At 36.3% G+C, this 8,455-nt stretch overlaps 1 protein-coding gene across 1 annotated transcript in view; it reads left to right on the top strand.

Moving 5' to 3' along the window:
* Positions 1-8,455, top strand: part of ROCK1 (Rho associated coiled-coil containing protein kinase 1) — a 153,387-nt gene that overhangs the window by 831 nt on the left and 144,101 nt on the right.

The following is an 8,455-nucleotide window of genomic DNA, read 5'->3' on the forward strand; positions in this document are numbered from 1 at the left end:
CCTCCTAGGGGTTTAGTTTTAGCCTTGAAAGTGACAACGGATAATTGATATTGAGCAAGTGATTTTTGAGCCAAAATTTCATAGGTGATTTGAGTTTGAAGGAACTTTTGGCTGAACTATTGTAAAAACCCAAGATAATTGGTCATATGTCATTACAATGTTAACTTATTATATTATTGGTTACAAAAGTACCGACCATACAGTTATTGTAACTTTTTGGTGGTGTGGCACTTAACATTGTCACTTTTAAAACATTCTAAAGAGGGTTTTATGACATGAAAACCAAAATCCCATTTTAAAATAGTTAAGTGGTTGATAACCTACAGTTATCTGTAAATAATTGGAATTCTTAGGTTTGATACATTTCCTCTGTAAACGAGTTTCTGAACAACTAAGGGTTATATAATATTTCTCTTTTAGTCCAAACAAAACCACACAATCTCTAAAAATAAGGTTTCAGGGAGTATGTATATGGACAGGATTTCACAAAGTCTTCAGTGAAATAATGTTAGATATGCTCAATTTTGGGAATTAAGATTAAGGAAACAAAATAATACCATTCAAAGAAATAATACAATTCAAAAATCCCATCTTGAATCAAAGGAGAATTAATGTAGATTGTTTAAAATTAACGTGCATATTTTTCCACGTGTATGGGCTTTACAAGAAGCTTCTCAAAACTTTCAGAATTGTTTTAAGCATCCCTGACCAGGAAATAAGAGTATTGTGGGTTGTTAGAAATGTCTTACCACATTATGGATGCTCTTCATATTGAGAAATAGTAAAGAAGGTTGATGCACAATGGATTTTAAAACATTTTATTAAACGAGATAAGTGGAAGGAATTAGAATATATCTTTCTAGTAAGGATTTCTATAACTTCTAAGAAGTCTGATTTATCTTTTAATATTTATCCAGTTTTCATGTATTTTTGAGTTTATTTTGCTTTTCGATCTCCTTATTACATGAGATGGTGTTATAAGGAGGGTTTTGTAGCTTTCTTTTTTTTATTTTAATCATCTTCTAGCCTCTTACTATAGCTTCATTTGGTGGGGACCTTTATTTAGATGTGGAGGATACAAGGAAATATAAGTCATGGACTCTTTCCCTGAGAGTCCAATCTATTTAATGGAAGACAAAACCTTATCTCACATATATACACAGAAACAAAGCCAAACAGTTCACAGATTGAGAAACGTGATAAATTCCAGATGATTGTTTAGATAATGTATGCTCTTGGAAATTGAGAGGAAGAAGTCACTGTGAATTGAGAGAGCCAAAGTATGTTTTATGATGGATGGGTAGGATTTAGATAGAGGGTACTCAGGAGGAGTGGAGGATAACGTGAATAGAGGATGGAGGCATGAGTGGCTATGACAGGTCTGGGGAAACAAGGAAGATAAGGTTGGAAGGAAAGATTAGGGTTAGATTGTGGAGGATTTGATTGGTAGGCCGAGGATTTTGGACTGCCTTTACAATGTTGTGGCTGTTAAATATTTATAAATAAGACCGTGCTAGGATGAATGAAGAAGATGAATCTGTTGTGTGGAAGATGGGTTAGCGTGGGAAAAGATTGGAGAGGTGGTGAGATTGGATGGTTTTAAAAAATTATTATTGTAATAGTCCAGAAATGATTGAAGCCCAAAATTGGGGCATGAGAATGAGAAAAGAAGAATTAATGGAACTTTATTGGCAGGCTTGGGGAAAAGAAGGGGAACCAAAGAGGGAGGCAGTAGTCAGATGACCCTAAAAAAGTTGAGCCTGGATTATGGGGAGAATGGTAAAAATAGCAAAGTCAGGTTTGGAAATTGCTTGGCTTTGAAGAATAGGCCTACAGATAAATTCAATTTTAGATTTGTTGTGTTTGAGGGGATAGTGGAACAATCATGAGGAAATGACCTGTAGACTGTTAGAGATACAGAACTGAGCTCATAGTTACAGATAATGATTTGGAAGTCATTTGCACAAAGGTGCAAGTTGATACGATGATAAAGGGAGAAACAGTGGAGGGAAAACGGTGAAAGATGAAGGTTGAACAAGGAGGAAGAGTGGAGGAAGTAAGCAATCAAGGCCTCTGGAGTTAGGACAGCCAGGTATCATGGAGGCCGACACTTCTAAAACAACATTTTGAAAAAGAGAGTAGTCAACAGACAGATTTGGTTGTTTTTTTCCCCTTGAAATCTTATAATCTTGTCCCCTTTTAATGTTTAGTTCCACAGCGTTTATTGATAGCTGTTACTGAAATATTATTAGCCTATCAATCTGAACTTGGTAAAGACTGAATTTTCCTTTTTTTTTCTGAGATGGAATCTCACTCTGTTGCCCAGGCTGTAGTGCAGTGGTGCGATCTTGGCTCACTGCAACCTCCGCCTCCCTGGTTCAAGTGATTCTCCTGCCTCAGCCCCCGTGAGTAGTTGGGATTACAGGCGTGCACTACCACACCCGGCTAATTTCCGTATTTTTAGTAGAGATGGGGTTTCATGTTGGCCAGGCTGGTCTTGTACTCCTGACCGCAAGTAAACTGCCCGCCTCCCAGAGTGCTGGGATTACAGGTGTGAGCCACCGTGCCTGGCCCAAGACTGAATTTCCTTTGGAGACAAAAAGTCCTTTTTTTCCGGTTTTGTAGTATCTAGCATGAATTTTCTTTGCATGATGTCTTATGTTTAACATTGAGCATTCATTCATTCATTCATTCTGTCATTCAGAGTGACCTATCAGGTGACTTCAACTTTTTCAGTGAGTTTGTTCTTGTTCTCCCCTATCTGGACTTTGGACTTCTCATATATTATAGGAGCAAAACTCCTTTTACATTGGTTGCCTTTCTCTATTATTTTGACTTTTGCTGATTTGTTTAACTGATACTTACTTATTAGTGTGTATTATGTGCCACAGGCAATTTAGTTCTAGGGATTTTTTTGTAATCCCAAAAATAAGGTTTTCAAATTATTTCTTCTCTACCTCCTTTACTAGATTCATGCTTGGAAATGGAAACTTTCAAATCTTTTGGTTTCAGAAGTTTGCTGATGTATGTCCTTTTAACTACCTTACCCACTAAACAGCTTTTTTGTTGAGACACTAATGATGAATAGCATCTGTAATCTGAAATTTGAAATTCGAAGGGCTCAAAATCTGAAACTTTTTGAGTACTGACATGATGCCGCAAGTGGAAAATTCCACACCTGACCTTGTGCAGTGAGTTGCAGTCAAAACTTTGTTTCATGCACAAAATTATTAAAATATTGCATAAAATGACCTTCAGGTTGTTTGTGTAAGGTATGTATGAAACGTAAATGAATTTCTTATTTAGACTTGTCCCCATCCCCATGGTATCTTAGTATATGCAAATATTTTAAAATCTGAAAAAGTCTGCAGTCTGAAACACTTCTAGTCCCAAGCATTTTAACAAGGGATAGTCAACCTGCAGTAGTGTGGAGTAATGTAGCTGGAAGAACTCTGGTAAGTGGGTATCCAACCTTTTCTGGAACACCTATAATTTTTTTCAAGAACTAAGTAAGTTCAGTCTTCATATTATGTATAAAAGCTAAAATAGTCTGCAGATATTAAGCTATATTATGATAACCATTCGCTTGTTTCCTAGAGCATTCAAATTAGTCAGCTTTGCTTTTCTGTAAGTCATATTCTTTCCAGTGTCCTAATAGTTGTCCTTCTTACTGTCCATGTTACAGTTTATAAGGATTATTGGGAGCTATTTCCCTTTTTCTGACTTCCTTATCTTCTCATTATTTTGTCTAGGGCCTGTAATCATTTCTCAGTGATTTTGAGTATCCTTGAAAACAGAGTAAGGGATAGAGTTTAGTTAAGTCTGTTTAATCTTTGCAGAGGAAAAGATGCTTATGATTTGTAAATTAAAAAGGAAAAACAAGGCCAGGTACAGTGGCTCATGCCTGTAATCCCAGCACTTTGGGAGGCCAAGGCAGGTGAATAGCTTGAGCCCAGGAGTTCTTGAGAGCAGCTTGAGCAACATGATGAAACCCCGTTTCTACCAAAAATGCAAAAAATTAGCCAGGCATAATGGCATGCGCCTCTGGTCCCAGCTTCTGGAAGGCTGAGGCCAGAGAACTGCTTGAGCCCAGGATGGGGAGGTTGCAATGAGCCGAGATTGTGCCACTGCATTCCAGCCTGGGCCACACAGTGAGAACCTGTCTTAAAAGGAAAAACAAAAGTGGTTGGGAGGGTTATGGATATATTTGTTTTGAAGTTTGACATACTTTTCCTGAAAATACAGCTATCCTGCTTGTAGCATATTTATTAGCACACTGCTTCACGATGCCAGTTAAGAATATGACCTTTCCACTTTTCTTCTGGCTGGTGAAGGTGTAGCAATGGGTGAGTGGAGGAGATGGAAGGGAACCGATGTTAGTCGAACAGTGCATGTTGAGTTCTAATACTGTGCTGTTCCTTTTGTACATGTTTGTCACTACTATTTCTCATTAGGGAGTTGTTCAGAATGTGGAAGATAAACGTAAATGAAATTTCTGGTGTTAGTATTTGAGTTTTTCTTCCTTTAAATTATCTTCCTGGGCTCTCTTGACCTAGTGCTTTCCCATCTTTTCATTCTTTTTTTCTTTGCCTCAATCTTTGGCCTATAATGCTTACCTTTGTCTTCACTCTCTTGGAGAATTGATCCATTCTTACAGCTTCAATTACTGTTATCTCTATGCACATGATACCCAAATCTTTATTTTTAGTCTTTTGTTTCAAACCGTAAATATCTGACTGCCTTGTAAGCATCTCTACTTGGATGTCATGTTAGTCTCAAATCCCTCATATTCCAAAACAGGCTTCCTCCCATAAACTTACCTATTTTGTCATTAATTCCACTATTGTCCCTGTCACTAAACTGGAATTTTTGTTGTGAACTTTTTTGACAGTGTTAGTCCACTCATTGGGTTATTACAGCAGATTTTGGGTAGCATTTTAGAATCTAGATTATTGCTGTCTAATTCCCGGTACGCCTTGCCAGTTGAACTGATCAGTTTTGGGGATATATTACTCTTGGAATGAAAATACCTGAGGTCATTAAATCTTTGAGCCTCAAAGTTGTATCTCTGCCAGTGTTCCTAATTTGTGTGTTAATAGGTGTTATTAGTATCAATTGCATATCTGGTTAGTTTGGACCAGACTTTTTTGGATGTTAGTATGTTGAAGGAACTTCTTTAAAAAAAAAACAAGTTACTCTCCTAATTCATTTTTATTCATTCAGCAAATCTTTGTATAGGGCCTAAACTTGGATTGAAATCTAGGCTCTGCCATGTATTTGCTGAAATATTTTAGGGGGTTATTTTAACCTGTCAATGCTATTTCATCTTCAGAAAAATAAGAGGGGATAAAAGTACTAGATTGTTGTAAGAATTGAATAATACAGTCAAAACAACTATCACAGCATTTGGTATTTAGTAAGCAATTGTAATATGTCATATTTATAATATTTCTGTTAGATACTAGTCAGTGTGCTCAGTCTAGAAGTTGATGTTTATTGTCTTCTCTAAGTGCAGAGTAATTTATCTAGCACCTCAAACTGCTCATAAATTCATAATCTAGCTGTGCATTATTGACATCTAAGCCAATTGTAACTGAAAATTGAGACATTTATTAATAGATTGAATAAATGGGGAGGATCTTTTACAGACTGTTTATTTGTTTAGTCATGATTTATAACATGGTATCTACTTTGTGCCAAGGGTTTAGTTGGATATAAAAGGCAATTGGGAACTAATTTATGGAGATTGAGTTGTTATCTTGTTCTCTTTCTGTATGTATCTTTTATACTTTCAGTATGTGTTTTGTAAATAGGCCCTCTTGCACTACAGCCACCCTGTGGATGTGTAGAGAGGTGGCTCAGAGTAACAGCTGAGATATGAATTAGTTAATTCATTAATCTTTTGAGTCAGAAATGTTTTGAATCCAGAAGAAGGAACTACATGTAAAATTTTATATTGAACAAAGAGTAAATTCTCAGTTTTAGATTAGATTTTGCATAATTTTACACTAGTTTTACTTCATGATTGTAAGTTTTGGTGTTATGGATATATGGTGAAAACTGCAGATTCTATTATGATAATTGATAGAAAAACCCACTTACCAGGAAATACTACATACAGAGTTCTATTGCTGAAGATAATCCAATAGCTCTACTTCTCCATTCTCATCCCCACTAAAAAGGGGGCATATCCATTTAGTTTAAGTCCACAGTATAGCTGTTGGATACAACACACATGTGTTCAAGAAGATGAACAGATAGTACCGCAATTCACAATGGAAAGTATTTATTCTTAAAAATATGCCATTGGTGTGGTGTTGTGAAAATAACACTGGACTGAAATTCAGAGCATAGTCTTGTTTTACTGTTAACTCTGTGTGATGAAGTACATAATTTTTCTTATCTAACCTTCAGTTTCCCTATTTGTAGAACAAAGGTTGGACCAGATAGTTGCTGATGTCCCTTGTATCTCTGAAAATTCTATTATAGGCCTGGCATGGTGGCTCACACCTGTAATCCTAGCACTTTTGGAGGCCAAGGTGCATGTATCCCTTGAGCCCAGGAGTTTGAGACCGGCCTGGACAACAGAGAGAGACCTCGGCTCTACAAAAAAAATAAAAATGTTACCTGGGTGTTGTGGCTTCCACCTGTAGTCTCAGCTACTTGGGAGATTGAGGTAGCAAGATTGCTTGAGCTCAGGAGGTTGAGGCTGCAATGAGCCATGTTGGTGCCACTGCACTCTAGTCTGGTTGTCAAAGTGAGACTCTGTCTCAAATAAATAAATACATAAATAAATAAATAAAATAAAAATTCTATGAGACTTTGTTTATTACACTTCAATTAAAACTTCAAAAAAATTGTCATTGATTTATTATTTAAGAAATAAAACTTAAACAGTTAAATGATGTTGGGGTAGAAATGTAAGATTGTCAGCCATCTTTAGTAAGTGCTGTTTTTGGAACTAGTTCCTACATTAATTTCAATAGTTATATTTGGCATTAGTTTTTGAATTTGTGACTTATGTTCATAACTGTAGAGGTCTGAACAGAGGAAGTATAATTTTTCATTTGTTTATCTATTAAGATGTAAAGATATAGTTTTCTTCTCTAGTATACTTGCCCTCTCTGTTTGGGATTATGAAATATAGAGTATATTTTTATTACAGTTCCTAAACAATAGAAAGGTAGATGTTCAAATTAACGTTCAAAGTCTGATATGTCAGGGAGGCGAGAGGTTATCTTACACTTGTGTTATATTTTTAAGGGTAAGCCAACCTGTGCCCCTCTTAATTGATTCTTACTTCTGATACCAGATTTTTGGCCAGAAATTGAAAATTTTCTCAGATTGTTGTCTTGAACTACTTTTTTTTTTTTTGAGACAGAGTCTGGCCCTGTCACCCAGGCTGAAGTGTGTTGGCACGATCTCAGCTCACTGCAACCTCCACCTCCTGAGCTCAAGCCATCCTTCTGCCGCAGCCTCTTGAGTAACTGGGACTACAGGCATGTGTCACCTTGCCTGGCTAATTTTTGTATTTTTTTTGGTCGAGATGGGGTTTTGCCATGTTGCCCAGGCTGGTCTCAAGCGAGCCATTGGCCTTAGCCTCCCAAAGTGCTAGGATTACAGGCGTGAGCCACAGCACCCATCCCTCAAACTAATTTTGAAACAGTGCACTGCAATTAACTTTCCCTTTTCTCTTTTCTGTTATTCATTCATTCATTCATTTGACAAATGTTTATTTGGTGTATTCTGTGTGCTAGGAATTCTGCTATGCAATGGAACACCATGGTGAATAAAAACAAACATGCCCCGCTTTCATGGAATTTATAGTGTCAGGAAAAGGATTAATTAAATGTCTATCACACTAAGATAGGTGTGGGATAAGGTGAAGGGCAGGTAAGAGATGTGATCATGACTTTCCTTTAAGGTTTAGTTTACTTGTAGTAAAGCCATTAAGTGTATAGTTTTCAGATATGAGGCTGTAGATTGTCTGTATCAGATTCACTTGAGGCACTTGTTAAAAATGGAACCTGGCATCTTGCCTAGACAAATAAAATCACAATTTTTTGGGATGATTCTTAGGATTTGCATGAGATGTGGCTTCTTAGACACACTCAAGTTTGAAAACTGTAGTTACAGTGGAAAGTGTGAATTTTCATTCTGTTTGGTAATTTTATAATGAAAATTTCAAACTTACACAGAAGTAGGGAAAATAGGATGGTGAACTGTTACTCAGATTTTGCAGTTTTCAAAATGTCATCACATTTGATTTCATTAATCACCCTTTTCTTACCAAAATATTTTAAAGTAAATTCCATATATTGTCATTTCATCCTTACATACTTCAATAAGCATCTTTGGAAAAAAAAAAAAGACATTTTCTTACATAATCATAATGGCCATTATCATGCCTAGCAAAATTGAAAGTGCTTTGGTATCATTAATTCCCAGTTTATAT

This window comes from Rhinopithecus bieti, unplaced genomic scaffold (assembly GCF_001698545.2).
Source record: "Rhinopithecus bieti isolate Rb0 unplaced genomic scaffold, ASM169854v2 scaffold_6946, whole genome shotgun sequence".
NCBI lineage: Eukaryota > Metazoa > Chordata > Mammalia > Primates > Cercopithecidae > Rhinopithecus > Rhinopithecus bieti.